The sequence below is a fragment of the Mytilus edulis genome, chromosome 13 (genome assembly GCF_963676685.1).
Source record: "Mytilus edulis chromosome 13, xbMytEdul2.2, whole genome shotgun sequence".
In the NCBI taxonomy this organism is placed as follows: Eukaryota; Metazoa; Mollusca; class Bivalvia; order Mytilida; family Mytilidae; genus Mytilus; species Mytilus edulis.
Window position 1 is genome coordinate 27,687,258 of NC_092356.1, and position 18,267 is coordinate 27,705,524.

The 18,267-nt window shown below is 30.9% G+C and overlaps 2 long non-coding RNA genes across 2 annotated transcripts; both read left to right on the top strand.

Annotated features, from left to right (window-relative positions):
• The first annotated feature begins 5,591 nt into the window (after positions 1-5,591).
• Positions 5,592-8,223, top strand: LOC139501454 (uncharacterized). Its single transcript, XR_011658572.1, has 3 exons — positions 5,592-5,603; positions 6,380-6,484; positions 8,115-8,223. It is a non-coding gene; the product is annotated as an uncharacterized lncRNA (long non-coding RNA).
• An 854-nt stretch (positions 8,224-9,077) lies between these two features.
• LOC139501455 (uncharacterized) lies at positions 9,078-12,167 on the top strand. Its single transcript, XR_011658573.1, has 5 exons — positions 9,078-9,090; positions 9,463-9,567; positions 10,120-10,272; positions 10,725-10,826; positions 12,001-12,167. It is a non-coding gene; the product is annotated as an uncharacterized lncRNA (long non-coding RNA).
• Positions 12,168-18,267: the final 6,100 nt, after the last annotated feature.

The window sequence follows — 18,267 nt, forward strand, 5'->3', positions numbered from 1 at the left end:
TTTTCTAGTATTCTGCTTCGTTTGAAATTCCTTCAATATCTATGCATTTTAATTATCATTTCAGTCATTGATCGTAAGTACGAGATTAATAATAATATTTATTATCTAAAAGAGGCGCGAAGAGGGGGTAAAATATACCAAAAGAACAGTCTAACTCATAAATCGAAAACAAACCGACAACGCTATGGCTTAAAATGAAAAAGACAAACATACAAATAATAGTACACATGACACAACATAGAAAAATTAAGATTAAGCAACACGAACCCCACCAAACACTGGAAAAGAAAAAACAAGAGGGACATTCAAACACATAAATCGAAAATAAACTTACAACATCATGGCTTAAAAAAAGAAAACAGACAAACAGACAAAGAATAGTACAAAAAACACAGCATAGTAAAATATAGAATAGGCAACACGAATGCCACCAAAAACTGGGGGTGATATCATGTGCTCCGGAAAGGTAAGCAGTTCATTCTCCACATGTGGAACCCGTCGTGTGGCTTTATTTGTTGGTAAAAACTCGGTAATATGTCTACTACAATTTTAATTATCATTATAACGTTGTGAAGATAAATCGATGATTGATGATACAAAAACAATAAAAACTTCCTACACACTCTGTTTTGATTTTCCGTAAAAAATATATAAAAAAAGGTCAGTAATTAAGTTTATATGAAACCTTAGAAAGTTGTTTTATGTTTGAATGATTAGACTACTGTATTTGTTTTTCTGAAGTTGAAATCTCGCAAGTCGATTAGACAGATCCACCAAAACAACACAAAAATATGACGACATCGCATGAACTCCGAAAGGAACGAGACGTGAGACATTCACAGAGTGTTGAATTATCTATTAAAACGGACGAATGCATAAATAAACATAAATCACAACTGCATAATGTGCCTCAATAAAGATGTAATTTAATTGGATAAAACCATAATTATTTTAATTGTAACTAAGAATACCTGAAGAGAGATCACTCTTCAAGCATATTTATATTGGAAAAGTCCTTTTAATCTGCCAATTCTGTTAAAAGTAAAATTGATAGAAAAAAAAATTGTTTTTTTTACTTTTAATGAAATGAAGAAAATAAACTTAGGTGGAACTTATCTGTCTTCCTAACATTATTTGTGTTAGCTAATGCTGTATACTTAGCTAATCATTATACACCTACATTTTGTATTTAGTCAATTAAATATTTTTTCATATTATAATTAAACTCATCATATATACCAAGATTGAAATTTTATATTTACGCCAGACGCGCGTTTTGTCTACATCATCATTATTAAGACTCATCATTGACGATCGAATCCAAAAAAGTTTAAAAAATAAGTCAAATGAAGGACGAAGGTGAAGAGCATTGAGGACCAAAATTCCTAAACGTGTTGCCAAATACAGCTAAGGTAATCTATTCCTGAGGTAGAAAAGACTTATTATTTCAAAAAAACAAAAGTTTTGTAAACTGTCCAATCAATAATAACGTGCTTTTAATTTCAAAATTTAGATTGTTTACTTAATCCGTGTACACATGGAATGTGCAGAAACAGCCATACTGGATTCACGTGCAAATGTTTTTCAGGCTACACTGGTTCATTATGTCAATCTGGTAAGTAGTACATAACTAGCTTTCGATTCATCATTTTGATTCGATAGAAGTTAATCATGACTATAAAGCAATGCAAAGTGACTAAATAGTGAAAAAAGTAGATTGAATTCTATTTTTTAAGCTAGTTTTAGGTAGAAGATTTGAAACAGTTTTAAAAAGTCAATCAGTCAGTTAAGCAAGATATAAACAGTTTTGGTTTATTATAGAAACTTTGACCAATGATATCTCCTTTATTTTTCATGCTTTTAATATGCACATGCCAACTGTTGTGCATTTTGTTGCTATCATGATCAATAATTCGTGTTATTTTGCATGGTTTTACTTTCCTTCTACTCTATTGAGTCAAATATGTTCCAGAAATTAAAGGAAAAAAAAAACAACTTTGATAGTTCTAATAACAAAAAAATGAAATTCAATTAATTTAAATCCAGACTGCAGTAAAAATACTTGTAGCAGACACGGCGTCTGTAACTTCAGTCCGATAGGTTTCAGGTGTACATCAATTTACAACAATTGAAGACAACACGTTATAAGCTTCATTTTTCCGAAGCGCTTTTCTGAATCAACCTTCCTCCGGACAAGAGCTCAATTTTTTTTTCAATTTGGGAGCCAATGATGTATAAGAACCGGAAGAGTTGATTAGCTTAGTTTTTTTTAAATACTCCAAACAAGTCTTAAAAAAATGAAATTTTGTAATAATAAGTATCAGTTTTGTTGTTTGATTAAAGAAGTCAGATTTGTAAAGTCATATGAAACGAACGACTGTTGAAAATAATGTATATCCAATTCTGGAACCGATGCATGTATATATCATAAACTTAGTCTTCTGTGCACGATTTTATCATTTTTTACGTAAATATATCGTATAATCGTCAATGTTTTTTTCTTTCAGTCTGCTATGATTTAAAAAATATGGCAGCTCATTAAATGCCGTGTTTTGAATCCGAAGTTTACCGATTGTCACCTTATAGTAAATAATCAACAAATAAGCATGGATATTGAGCACGTGTATAACGTATACAATCAGATAGTAGTTTAATTTAATGACAGATCAACGTGTATTGCGATCACCGGATTTTTACGAGGAGGGTCACGATAGGGTCACTTGCATATACGGAAAATGTGTCGGCGAATTGCCTCCTGGAAGCAAGCAATTAAAATAAAGTAAACTTCTTCTAAATGTGGATTAATTAAAGAATTTTCTTCAGCAAAAAGTATATGTATATAAGTTTTATAATGAAAACTATCCATTTAGATATAAAAATCATATGCATCATTTTTTTTAATTCGAGGTTTCATATGACTTTAACAAGCACTGTACATTGTTTCAGCTCATACACGTATTTATTTATTTTTGAATTCATATATTTTTGCCTCGTGTAGCACTAAACAGACAATTTGTGCAGTAAAAGTGGTACATTTATAGCTATTTTTTATCATAAGGCTTACAATTAACTTGTATCATTCTCCTATTTTGACATGAATAGCATCCAATATTTGTCACTGGACATTGAACAAACATCTATCAATAATTCTTGTGTACTATTGTTGTTTATTTTCCTATTTTTATAGACATTTCTTAGTTATTAATATAATTTGTCTCATGTTGTAAATTTGTTTATCTTTATTGCAGTTGTTAATCGTAAGTTGGATTTAAACTATTTGTTCAGCCTTTTCAAAATACATATATTCGGAAGGAACTTAGATTAATGATAAAGTGTTTTTTGAAAACTATTTTCCCTGTAACTCATTTATGCATGTCTATTTAAAAAGATCAATACTAGGGTGTTATTAAAATCCTTAGTCAAGGTATACTAGACTACACCATGATCAAAACAATAAAAATATGCAATGCTTTATAGATGGAAGTAAAGATTTCAGAAAACCTATTTTGTTCTCTGATACAGTGTCCCCAAAAGGATAATCATGTCTTTTTTTTAAATGAAGTCGTTAGTTATGACATGTTACATCCAGACATCAATATAATGAACTCATTGATAATGAAGAGACATTGCGATAAAACGTGTCATGGTAGTTGTCTATCCCAAATTCATGTATTTGGTTTTGATGTTATATTTGTTATTTTCGTGGGATTTTGTCTGATGCTTGGTCCGTTTCTGTGTGTGTTAGTTACATTGTAGTGTTGTGTCGTTATTCTCCTCTTATATTTATGCGTTTCCGTCAGTTTTAGTTTGTTACCCCGATTTTGTTTTTTGTCCATGGATTTATGAGTTTAAACAGCGGTATACTACTGTTGCTTTTATTCAAAATACTTTAAAAAAATAACAAGAAGGCAAAACAGGGCAAAGGAACTAATGCGGTTTTATTTTAGTGCCATAAACATTTCATCAACATTAAACTTATCATGAAAGTACCAGGATTATAATTTTATATGCCAGACGCGCGTTTCGTCTACATAAGACTCATCAGTGACGCTCAGATCAAAATAGTTTAAAAGCCAAACAAATACAAAGTTGAAGAGTGTGTCCGTTTAAGTCAAACATAGAAATAGGTATGGATGGAAGAATAAGTTTCACAAACACAAAAAGTGAATACCAATATCCACCAGCCTATTAACGTGTTTAAAAGAGAGGCGAAAGATACCATAGGGACATTCACAAATATAAGTTGAATAAAACTTGTCAACTCCATGGCAAACAAAAACAAACAACAGTATGCAAAACACAACATAGAAAACTCAAAACAAATAGAGCAACACGAATCCAACCAAAAATTGGAGATAATGTCACGTGCTCCAAATGGATAAGTAGATCTTGTTCTACACGTGCACCCGTCGTTTTAAAAGTGAATTTTATAAATGTGCATTTTTTCTACACAAGACTATAGTTGTGTATATTTAGGTTTCGAAAATGTTTTGGAAAATTGACCAACAGTGTTTGATAGAATATAAATATTTCAACGAGATAATTCTTTTTTTTTTATATTTTCAAATAACATTAATTGTAAATAACAATAATAATTTTGACTTGAATTTAGATTTTGATTTTTACTCCTATTTTCAAAAGATACAATATATTTTATTTCATTTAGACTGTAGTCGGCATCCTTGCGGTAGAAATGGCGTTTGTAAAAATGGTGTAACTGGTTTCACGTGTGCATGTTATACAGGGTACACAGGTTCAAGATGTCAGACAGGTAAATATTCTGCATGCTTTTTTACGCTCGGAAAGGATGCAATTTACTGATATAACGCGCGTTTGGCGTACTAAATTATAATCTTGGTAGGTACCTTTGATAACTGTTTCAATGATTTAAAGTTCTAGTTATGCTTTCAAGCGTATTTATTTTGGCATGTTATGTGGGAACATTAAATATACTTTATAAGACTTGCATTAAGTTGCTCTTTTTGTGTTCACATTTGTTGAAACTGCTATAAAAAAGTAAAATAAAAAAATACTAAACCCGAAGAAAAATCAAAATATGTAGTAAATAATTGATTAAACCCGGTTATATGACTCTCCAAACCTCTCACCCGTTTGAAAGTCGCATAATAGTCCACAATATTGACAACGTTTGCTTAATGCGTATAAGTGTATTTATTTTTGCATTTCATGTGTGAACATTATGTTCACTTTATACTACATGCATTATTTAGCTCTTATTGTGTTATCGTCTGTCGAAACTGCTATAAAAGGCTCTTTTAGCATATATTCTCCTACGTAGAAACGCATTTAACAAATAAGAACTTATATATAAAAGGTCAAATAACAAAAATACCGAACCCCAAATTAATTCAAAAACGAAATATTCCTTTAAGTTATCAAATGGCAAAATCAAAAGCTCGAAAACATCAATGGAATGGAAAACAACTGCCATATTCTTGATTAATTGCTACAGCCATTTCTGTATTGTGAAAATGTTGGATTTTATAGTTAGATAAGCCTTTCATTGGTATGACAGCGGTAGCATATATATTAGCGCTTTTAACATATATTTTGTATTTTATTTCTCTATGCAGCAATTAATCGTAAGTATGAGATAGTTCTTAAACATTTCAATCTTAATCTTAGTGAATGAAAAAACAATCGATGTATCATTATAAGATTGACAATATAAGAATGGCGAGGACGTCCTTTAAAAGAGGGGCGAAAGATACCAGATGGGCATTCAAACTCATAGATCAAAAATATACTGACAACACAATGGCTAAAATAGACAAAGACAAACAGAAAACCAATAATACACAAGACACAACATAGAAAACTAAAGACTAAGCAACACGAACCCCACCACAAACTGGGGGTGATCTGAGGTGCCCCATAAGGGTAAGCAGATTATATTCCTTTAACTAGTTTTTGTTTTCAATAATAATATTTATATTTGTAATTGAATTTCGCATCCAAATTGTTTGGAATCGAGTGTTTATGATATCTTTTTCATAAAGAAGAGTATGACGTTATAAATCATAAGCCTTATATCTTTGAAGATGTTCTTCATTGTTGGACAGAAAAAAATCAGAAAACCCCAGCTATATCTATAAAGACAAAACTTTGAAATATACATTCGCGGTGTGATTTAACGATGTTTTAATCTCATAAATAAATTAAAAACATACAATACAACGTAAATGAACATGAGTTTGTCGGATGTACTCCACAAAATGTATATCGCCGTTGTTGAAGTTAAATAATTTTTTTTAACAAATCTACATAGTGTATGCGCATCAGTATCGTCACTAATTTGCATATTAAAACAAAAAAACAATTAAAGTACGTATTTGAAATAATTTTGATTTGAATTAAGACTGTCATCCAGATCCTTGTCATGGTCATGGCGTCTGCAAAAACAGTCTGACTGGTTTCACATGTACATGCAACAGAGGGTATATAGGACCAGGATGTCAGAAGCGTAAGCACAATTCTAATGTTATCATTTTGTATCAATGATTCTGATTTGATGGCAACAAGACTCAGCGAAAATCTTATATCTATCTAAGCATTTATATTTTTAACTTAAAAATGTTCGGATTTGAATAATTGAATGTCTGCCTTTTATCCGGATTAACATTATTTCGTTTAAAAATATTATTTTTGTGTGTACATATGTATATTTATACAGAGTAAGAATTTTAATTGTTATCTTTGTTGAAAATATATTGTGTAATAATAATCGCTTAAAACTTCTTCAGACTTGACATTGAACGCCATTGTAAACTATGACATGAACTTTTGAACATTTAAAATATGAATAAAATTGAGAAAGGAAATGGGGAATGTGTTAAAGCGACAACAACCCGACCAAAGAGCAGACAACAGCCGAAGCACGCAGGCTGAAGCGCGCCCTTGGGTTGCGATAGTATCTAGCTGTGTTGAAGAACCATTGGTGGCCTAAGGACGGTTTTGGATCTTTGGTCGGGTTGTTGTCTCTATGACTCATTCCCAATTTCCATTCTCATTTTTAAATTGATTTATAAACAACTGTTGATAACCAAGTAGAATTACGTGTTCTATGATAATGAAGAGGTTTACTTAAAAATATGATTATGTACATTTTAGACTTACACTTTTTTGCAAAAAATATAAAAGAATCAAAAATGTGTTTTCGTTTGTTGAAAAAGAAACCACTGCAGATAAACACTTTTAAAAAGACCCCAATAATATTTACAAGCAAAGACATGTTGTTGAAACATCGCGCTAAGTTTTCAGTCTATTCTGTATTTACTGTAAAATTAATAAGTAGTATACTTTTATGTGTTTTATTATTTAACGTTTGCTTGACCACGACTTTCTTCTCGTTATAGTTGTAAATCGTGAGTAAACTTAGTGTGATAGTATGTAGCTTTATTGTAGTTTCGATGTATCAGAAAATTCATTGTGGATGGTATGACTAATACAATTCTTTTTAAGATGGTAGTTTTTAATTTGAAGAAATTCATCCGTTATGTAACTTTTTTTCTTAATATTTTCCATGAAAAAATGTATACTCATTAGGAAATGCAAATATTTCATGATTATTTGATAATTAAGGACTGTATTTTTTTGTTATTTGCTTATCTCGTTTAAAAGAATAGTTAATTATTATGTGGCTATATTGGCAAAATATTTGTGATTATGTGATTACTTGGACACCCCATGATTGGCGTCAGTACTTAAAAACTATTACTACCCGAACCAATGAGAAAATTAACTAAATATTATGAAAACCAGGAATAGTCGTATACAAGAAATATTTGTCTTTTTAGTGTCTTTTATTATATGTTGAATGGTTGGTATATTTCATGAGGAATTTCTCCCGTACTCAAAAGGACTACATATAAACTTAAATAACAAATGCGTGTATAAATTCGTTAAATAAAGTTTAAAATTGATAAACAAAGTTATGTCAAAATTAAATTAAAATATTATTTTAGTAATTATAGACTGTTTTTACAAAGGAATGAACAACATTTTTGGTAATTCAAAACGTACACAACACTGACTTTTAAAACCAATGCAATTCAAATCAACGAGAAAAAAAATGCATATATATCTATATTCAGATTGTAGTTCAAGTTCTTGTAGTGGACACGGCGTTTGTAATAACACACCAACAAGTTTTACGTGTGCATGTTATACAGGATACACAGGTTCAAGATGTCAGGCAGGTAAATATCACTTCGATGTAGCAGTATAAAGTAAAATCATAAAAATACTGAAGTCCTAGGAAAATAAAAATGGAAAGTCCGTAACCAAATGGCAAAATCAAAATCTCAAACATATTATCTTTTTTTTTGGATTCGAGCATCTTTGATGAGTTTCTAATAGACGAAACGCGCGTCTGGCGTAAATACAAAATTGTATCCTGGTATCTATGATGAGTTTATTTACTAAACGAATGGATAACAACTGTCATATTCATGACTTAGAACAGGCACTTTCTTATGTAGAAAATGTTGGTTTATAGCAAGATAAACCTCTCACTAATATGACAGTCGTGTCAATTTCCGTGACATTTACAACAGCGTGTGAACAAAACAAACAGACATAGAAGGTAAAGATGGCAAAAAAGAGGGGTATATTGCATATACTGTACCTACTTATATGTGATCATATGTTCCTTAATTTGGTTATTTTCATGAGTTTTTTTAATATTGTCCTCAGTTTACTTATTTTTTTTCATGTTTTATATGCACAGTTTTGTTATCTTTGAATGTCTTATAAAACCAGGTTCAACCCTCCATTTTTCTTTAAATGTTCTGTACCAAATCAGTAATTTGGCAGTTGTAATCAAATCCGTTTCTATGCATGGTTGAGTTTGTTTTTGTTGCAGTTAATTGGTTATTTGCATCTAATAGTTGATGTGTTTCCCTCGGTTTTTATTTTGTTAACCGAATTTATAAACGCTACTGTTGCCTTTATTTTTAGTTCCTTTGAGTGACATGCAACTCTATTCTACTTTTTTGGTTTATACTACTTTTTATTATAATGTTTTATTTTAATGAGCATTTTTTTTTCATTTTTTTGCAGTTATTGATCGTAAGTATGAAATAACGTTGAAATATTGTTCAGTTTTAATCAAATAGACTGTCATCAGTTCAATATAATTACTTTATTGAAAAAATTAACTCATAGTTCTAATTCTTCAAAACTATTATGTGTTTAATTCAAAATGCAATAAATATGTTGAATTACAAAACTTTTAAATGACCATTATTTTGAATCTCCATTACGCAAAGTTCATTTTATAAGTTCATCATATTTTTTTTATGGATTTTCAAATAATTTTGCATCCAGCATTGCTGAAGAGACATCTTGTCGAATTGAGCATCTGCTGAAAAATTGGTAACCTAAGTGTTACTACCTCATCAATATTGTTTTAAAATATTACTGTTTATACTCTGAGTACAGATTGTACACAAAATCCGTGTTCTGGACGTGGAATATGTCATAACAGTCTGACTGGTTTTAAGTGTACATGTCATGCAGCATATACAGGTTCAAGATGTCAAACAGGTATATGCAAGAGAGTAATTGTATATTGGTATCTTTTATAAATGTTTAATGATGTCTGCTATAGATTTGGATGTTTACTAAGTATCATGCTCCTTTTTATTTCAATATATTTTAGTTTAAAATCTTGTGAACTTAATTATCAGCCAGGTTACTTTGATGAGAACTGTTAAACACAGATATAATGCTACTGCTGGCGGACGTTTCGTCTGATGTGTTTATTTTCTCTAAATTTACTGTTAATATTAGTCAGTTGAATTATCCGAAAGACTTTTGATTTTATACACTCTTAGCATTAACAATATATACTCTAGGTATTGTTCATTTATCTTCAACTACGTATTTTATTTGAACTTTCAACTGTTCTGATTCTAGCGCAACTAACGAGAACGCTCGTCTATTGTAATAATTATGTAATAAGTCGATTGTCTTTCATAGGTTTTCACTTGAACAACACTACCAAAAGTAAGATCGCGAAAATTTTAAACTAAATAGATACAATAAGAGATATTGTCATGAACCAAGAGAGCATAATGTTATTATGGTCACTTTCAGTTAAAACTACAACTGCAGCACCTACAACTACTGTAACACCAAACCAGACACAGTTATCTAGCTGCAGGGATGACCCACGTGTCAAGTGTTCTCCTTCCATATGTAGCGTGGGTGCTTTGAATACATACTGTCCATTGACATGTAAAGTGTGTAGTAAGTCAAAACATATATTACATATATATGAATATTTGTGATAAAAAAAAACCATATATGACAGATAAAGACTACGAAAAAAAATTACTTCATTTTTATTTATCAAAAGTACTATACTGTGATATTGATATAAATTTTGGTGAACAATAAAAATAATAAAACTGTAGTAATACACATGTATGAAAATTATACCAGTTAAAAGCATTTACCATACTATAATGTAAGTATAAAAAGAAGATGTGGTATGATTGCCAATGAAACAACTCTCCACAAGGTTGACTTTTCATGTAGATTAAAATAATGGTAAATTTAAAATGAATATTATTCGGTAAAAATTTAATCGGTCAAATTTTGTCACATTTTAATCAGTTCATTCATTTTGTACTCGGAATATCATCATAGTTTGATATAAAGATATTTGCAACGTTGATTAATCTTTCTTTCTGTTGTAGCGCCATGTTCTGATAGTAAGCTAGTTAATTGTAAAATCACAGCTGTTTGTAATGACACAACGTTGAAGAACTATTGTAAAGCAACGTGTGGTCTATGTTCAAGTAAGATAACATTATCCATTTACCTACATTATTACAAATATATCCCCCAAAAACAAATGCATACTCTTTGTAACGGTTAAAATAAAGTTATTACGTGCCACATCTAATGTTTATATCCCCAAATTTAAAACGAGTACTAGTACAACAAAACCAATAAAACTCAACAAAAATAACAGTAATCCCTTATAACATACTAAAATCGAGTATTACATTACTTCAGAATATTTGGCATTAAAAAAACCCCAAAAACATCTAACTACTTATACATATTCGCGTAACATAAAAAAAATTAGCATAGTCAATCAACAGCCAGGCGCAGTATGTAGACAAAAAGTTTTTTCGTGTGCACAAATGTCTATCTTTTAAAAGGTTTTTAGCATTCATGAAAGGTCAGAGAGTCTTTAGATTCGTCAAACCAACGGTCGAAAATTGTTTTTTGTCTAAATAAAAAAAAGTCAATATACAAAGCTTGTAGACCTTCTACTCTGATAATTAAATATGCGTTTTAAATGATAAAGTTTAATTTATTTACGACACTTTAATGAAAGGTAAATTGAGAACAACCGTCAAGTCATCATTACTGGTCAGCAATAATATTTATATATATATCATGTATATTTTTATTGACAATATGTTGATATTAACCAAAATATTGTTTTCGCTATTAATCTATATCTGTGACAGGAGGTGTAATTGAATGCTTGCCAGCTATTTACCACGTAACATTTATTGTTCATTATAATACGTTATCCGGATTGGGTTTCAGCGTTCTCGCGTTACTTTGAAGTTTACCTTCATTTCAAAATGAAATATAACATGCCTGACGACACGAGCATTCAAAACAAAGTACAGATGTAAATAAAAGAAAACACCTTGATAGAAATCGGGCCTTCATTATCCTTCCTACAGAAATCAATTACATTGCCAAAAGAAATCAATTACATTTTAACCCTGTGAACATTTGTAGATGCTTCGAAAAAATCTTAGAAAAATGCTAGAAAGTTATTAAAGAGTAGAATAGCTTTATGCATGTGATAGCCACTAAGAAACTAAAATCAATTAACAGATATCATATGTAAGTTTTCATATGCACTGAAAATACCATAAGTCAGCCAATGCAGTATTTAATGCTTGTGTCACTTCATTATTACAAAAAAAATTCTTTACCTTACAGGACAAAATTCTTCAACAAAAACTACATCTTGGATTCATATAAAACCAACCCCTACACCAACACGATGGTTACATGTAGGAGGGAAATAACACATAGGATACCAGGGATCTGTCAAACAAAGGCTTTATCTACCTCATTAGATTTAAAATAAAATTATATATAACAAATATATTGTATTTTTAAAATACTTTCTCAGCATTTATAAAATGAATGTCCAGCAAATGAGAACGTGAGTGCCGATCTTTTGCAAGACAAAAACCAGATTCTTAACTCGTCCTCTCTACATTTGTAAGACAAGCAATATGCTTTTCAATATTTACGATATCATTTACAAACTCAAACATTCACTGGGGTAAAGCTGATGACCGTAACTGCATTCACGGTCATCCCAAAATGTCGGATGAAAAATTAGGTCAGTTTCTGTATTGTCTGTTAAAGTGTTTCTATATCATTTTCTTTACAAATCATACATTGAAACGATGTAAATTTATAAAAGAATCACTCGAAGATCACTAATTACTTCCGAGAAATGTGCATGAAACGGGAAATTCGATTTGAAAAAATCGTTAAGATGACCGTAAATCATAATCAAAATATTTTCAAGATGACCGTAACATAAAACAAGGATGACCGTGATTGGTAAAAAGATGACCGTAACTTGTTAAGGATGACCGTAATTTGTAAAGACTGACTGTAATTTATATAGGACGACCATAACTTTTATAGGATGACCATCAATTCTAAGAAATATCCGTATTGTATTCAAAGCTTTTTTGTTGGGGTTGTCCATCTCAATAGGGGCTCGGTTAGCGGATATAAATATGTTTCATAAATTTCTTTTTTTAAACTTTAATATAATTGGCCATATTTAGGATTTATAACAATGATAGTAAATTGCATATTTCTCGTAAACAATGAAATATTTATTGATATCGACGTTAAAATTTTAACACAAATTGACAGCGATACGACGAAAATTTGAAGAAACCTGAATGTGTCCCTAGTACACGGATGCCTCATCTACATTATCATTTTCTGTGTTTAGTGGACTATGAAAATGGGATAAAACTGTAATTTGGCATTAGAATTAAAAAGATCATACCAAAGGGAAAATGTGTACTAAGTTTCAATTTTATTTAACTTGAAGCTGGACAAACGGACAAACAAACAGACGAACGGACGAACGTACGCACAGACCAGAAAAACATAATGCCAATAAATGGAGCATTAAAAACATTAATAATACATACGAATATTTGGTAATCGAGCCCATGTGTATGGTTCCAGAGGAAGCAGATTAAAATCTTAATTAGTCTTGATATATGCAGGCGGAAACACTTTTGAAATAGAACAAAAGAATCGAAGCTCTGTGTTTATCGAGAAAGCGATACAAGTTAACTGTAATGTTTAATATAGTAACAAAATTTTAAAAAGTTAATAGAAACAAATAAAACGACAATTTTCTTATTTTAAAAACACCATTTGCATAAGTTTTCAATGTATCTATTACATACTGTAATGCAAAACAATAAGATATCAAGTCGACGACATGGTTCTTATCGGGGCCTTTTATAGCTGACTATGCGGTATGAGCTTTGCTCATTGTTGAAGGCCTTACGGTTACCTATAGTTGTTAATGTTTGTGTCATTTTGGTCTTTTCTGGATAGCTGTCTCATTGGCAATAATACCACATCTTCTTTTTTATATATAGTATCTATAAGATGTAGAAAATGCGTAACCTCCGAATTTTTTTTTTTATCACGGACGGAGAACATATCAATCTTTTAGTTCAGAAATGTTCGTGTCTGCCCTTCCATTATGTGAATCAAGAAAAAATTCAAAGCAAGAATATTTTATATAGCATCTCGCTTCAGATTCTATCATTATTATATATCAAAGCTTCAGGTTGACTTTATAACGTAAAAAAATGACAGTACGAAAAGATGAAATATATGGGTCAATTGAGATACCTATCTAATGAATCACAAAAACAGAGTAGGTGTGTTCGAATAGCTATTTTTTCTAAAAGTACATGACGACAGTCTTTTAATTTGGATGATGGAAATGGATATCTTCGAAAAAATATGATTTTCTTGTGTGTGATAACTAGGGTTTATAATCTTCAACCACTGACAATGTTAAGTCTGCCCTTCCACGAAATATTTAATTCGAATTTTTTTAAATGCTTAAGAATTTTCAAAAATTCCATCTGACATCCAAACAGACAACATTTTTAAGTTGAATCAATGCAGACAAGATCATTAACTAATGATCATTAGCTAGTAGATACATTTGTCTTTTAAAATATAACTGACATATAACGATCGATCGTAATGGTGCTATGTTGATAAATTTATAAGTTTTCAAGAGCATAATTGGCAGAGCGTCATCCCTACAATGGCTTCCATTTCAACGATTGTGAGCATGAACTGGCGTAATGGGGAGATAATTTTGAAGAAGTAAAATCCTGACTGTATGAATAACATTTCTGTATATATACAAATTGACAACGTTCCGCCTTGTGATACGCTTTTCGTACAATACTATTTCAAGGATCTACTTTGCTGGAGCTCACCTTCACTAGTTTATTCGAATGATATTTTCAAAATATTTCTGTTATTTTATTTGCACGACAAAATGAAAGACGATATAATATCAATGGGTGTACATGCAATTTTTTGGCATTTTTAAAAATGTGTATTTATTATATGTCATTAAAAGGAATCCCAGAAACAAAAACCAATCTTTTGTCGAGCAGTTGAAGGCTGTGCACCGCATTTTTTTCATTATGCTTGTAAGGTGTCATTTTATCGCGCTTTTGTAGCATGTGTTCCCTTCCTGTTCATTTGCATGTCATTTGGCAAATTAATTTTAAAAATTGAACCCTCTACTGTAAAAAAGATACATATGGTAATCTTTGCATTTGAAGCACGTCTTATTTTCTTCTACCTATAGGATAAAACTTTCATATTAATATGTGTATACCAACACGATTAATCATTTGATACAAAACGATAGTTATATAAATACGGATATATCTTAGAATTGAGGGTCATCCTTTAAAAGTTACGGTCATCATTTACAAATTACGGTCATCTTAAAAGCAGTTACGGTCAGCCATGTTATGAATCGCTGATTCTGTTACGGTCATCTCGATTGTGATTTACGGTCATCTTGGCGATTTTTTCAAATCGAATTTCCCGTTTCATGCACATTTCTCAGAAGTAATTAGTGATTTCCGAGTGATTCTTTTATAAATTTACATCGTTTCAATGTATGATTTGTAAAGAAAATGATATAGAAACACTTTAACAGACAATACAGAAACTGACCTAATTTTTCATCCGACATCTTGGGATGACCGTGTATGCAGTTACGGTCATCAGCTTTACCCCAGTGAACATTCTTTAATTACTCGCATGTTGTTGCTAATATTTTGTGTAATTGGTTAGATGGATTGCAATGATCAATATAAACCTTTGAATTCTCTAAACAACTACATGAATATAAGTCCTCTCGTATAACAGGATATTCATATACGAAAAATTAAATGATGTATAGAGTGACGAAAATCTGTAAAAAGAATAGCGATGTCAAATGCTTAATATCATTATTAGGACGTATCAATGGATTTTAATTATTTGTAAAGTTACAGAATTTTGAATTAATTAATATCCATATCTGATTCACACAATCACTAAGGAAAGTAGTGTCATAGTGTTGTGATTTTCAAAGTATTTTTGTTTTTACCTTACCAATCAAGTTTACATGAAATAATGTTTATGATGTGTACATGTTTTAATTTCGTACAAATTGTATTTTGTACAGAGTTTTTGTACAAGTTGTCATTATTTTGACGCACACCTTTTTTCACAAGGTCATACAATTTTATCTTTAATAACTATCCAGTTCGTTGTTTTATTCACAAATTGATATACTTCAATATGGAACGCCATGACTGCCTTATGTTAATGATCAGCATTATATTCAGTGCTCACAACATTATATGCAGTGCTCACACCATCATATGCAGTGCTCACACCATTATATGCAGTGCTCACAACATTATGTAAAGTGCTCACAACATTATATTAAGTGCTCACAACATTATATTAAGTGCTCACAACATTATATGCAATTCTCACATCATTATATGCAGTGCTCACATCACTATATGCAGTGCTCACAACATTATATACAGTGCTCACAACATTATATTAAGTGCTCACAACATTATATTAAGTGCTCACAACATTATAAGCAGTGCTCACAACATTATATACAGTGCTCACAGCATTATATGCAGTGCTCACAACACTATATTAAGTGGTCACAACATTATATTTAGTGGTCACAACATTATATAAAGTGGTCGAAACATTATATGCAGTGCTCACATCACTATATGCAGTGCTCACAACATTATATGCAGTGCTCACAACATTATATTAAGTGCTCACAACATTATATTAAGTGCTCACAACATTATAAGCAGTGCTCACAAAATTATATGCAGTGCTCACAGCATTATATGCAGTGCTCACAGCATTATATGCAGTGCTCACACCATTATATTAAGTGCTCACAACATTATATTAAGTGGTCACAACATTATATGAAGTGGTCAAAACATTATATGAAGTGCTCACAACAATATAAGCAGTGGTCACAACATTATATGAAGTGGTCACAACATTATACGGTTTTTGTTGTATGATGAGATTGATGTATGATGAGATCATTCGGAAAACTTCGTTTTTTAGCGGAAATTACCGAATCCATAATTGGTAAATTACAGTAAATTAATGCCCAGCAAACAAATTTCAACCGTTGAGTTATTATTATATATGTTATCATTAAGGCAGTATACAATATTTAAAACTGATTGAAATAAGTAAATTAAAAAGTATGATCAATTTAACACAAATTTATTCCACACCAGGGCAGTTTAAACTTATTTTGAGGATCAGTTTCACCATATTCACAACTTAATATGTAGATGAAATTATATTTAAGTGTTTATTAAATTGCTTCGCCGAACGCAGTTGGATACGACCGCAAAGGTCCAACCCTGAACCGTTCGGACAAAAATGGACACACTATTCACTCTTGATTCAGGTCTGAATTTGGAATGTAATTAAATATTTGACACATAATAGGTTTCTGACACAGAATAACTGTAGTCAAAGAACTAAAAATTGGTTATATAATTTGAATTTATACTTAATTTATTGCTTTTGCACTACGCTGTTGCGAATTGCCCCACCCCCTCCAAAAATTAAAAAAATACCCTCCTTTTTTGTTTTGTGCAATATACTATGCTGTTGCATACTGACTTCAACCTCAAGAAAAGAAAAATGTATCCCCCACTTTTTTTCTTTTTAATTTCTGAAATCTGATATGGGAAAAAAAATCTTTACACATAATTTTAAAGCAGTGTAAGGGAGGTAATCAAACATGTCTGGATTACTTTCCTTACACTGGTTTCAAATTGTCTTAATTGACCATTAACCAAGAAACCCTTGTTTTCCCCTCTTTTTTTTGCCTCTAATTCCTAAACGGTTTGAGCCATAACACCTCCCCCACCTACCCCTCCGAGCAAATCATAACCATCCCTTTTGTAGTTTGGAAACTTGTGGTATAATTTCAGAGAGATTCATACACTTTATGACTGGAAACTACAAAAATGTTTATTTCAACCCCCGTTTTGGCTTCTAATTCCTAAACAGTTAAGACCATACCACCCCCCCCCCCCCCCCAAATCAATCCCAACCTTTCTTTAGTGGTTATACACCTTGTGTTAAAATTTGATTGATTTCTATTTACTTAAACAAAAGTTATTATCCGGAAAACATCTGTCTTTGGCGACGCTGACGACGACGACGTGATAGCAATATACGACCATTTTTTTTCCCATTTTTTCTTGCAGTCGTATTAAAACATGTAGATTTATACACATATATTATGCATTTCTGAATAAATATATTCAGGTTACTCGGGATTGTAATTAAGATATGTTATGACCCAGTATTTTTCAAGGAGAACCAAATATCTGTCAGAAGTGTACTGCATTTTTTTTTTTATCAATGTTGGTCAGCAATTGCAAATAGAATTTTACTTAAACATTTACGATTTTCAATCATATTTTAAAAAGGCATGTCACAGCAATGTTTGGTGCAAAATAACAAGTTTGTGAATTTAAATTCTTTTAAGAATATAATTCGGTCTATGCTATACATAAAAGTCAAATTAGTTTCGACAATTTT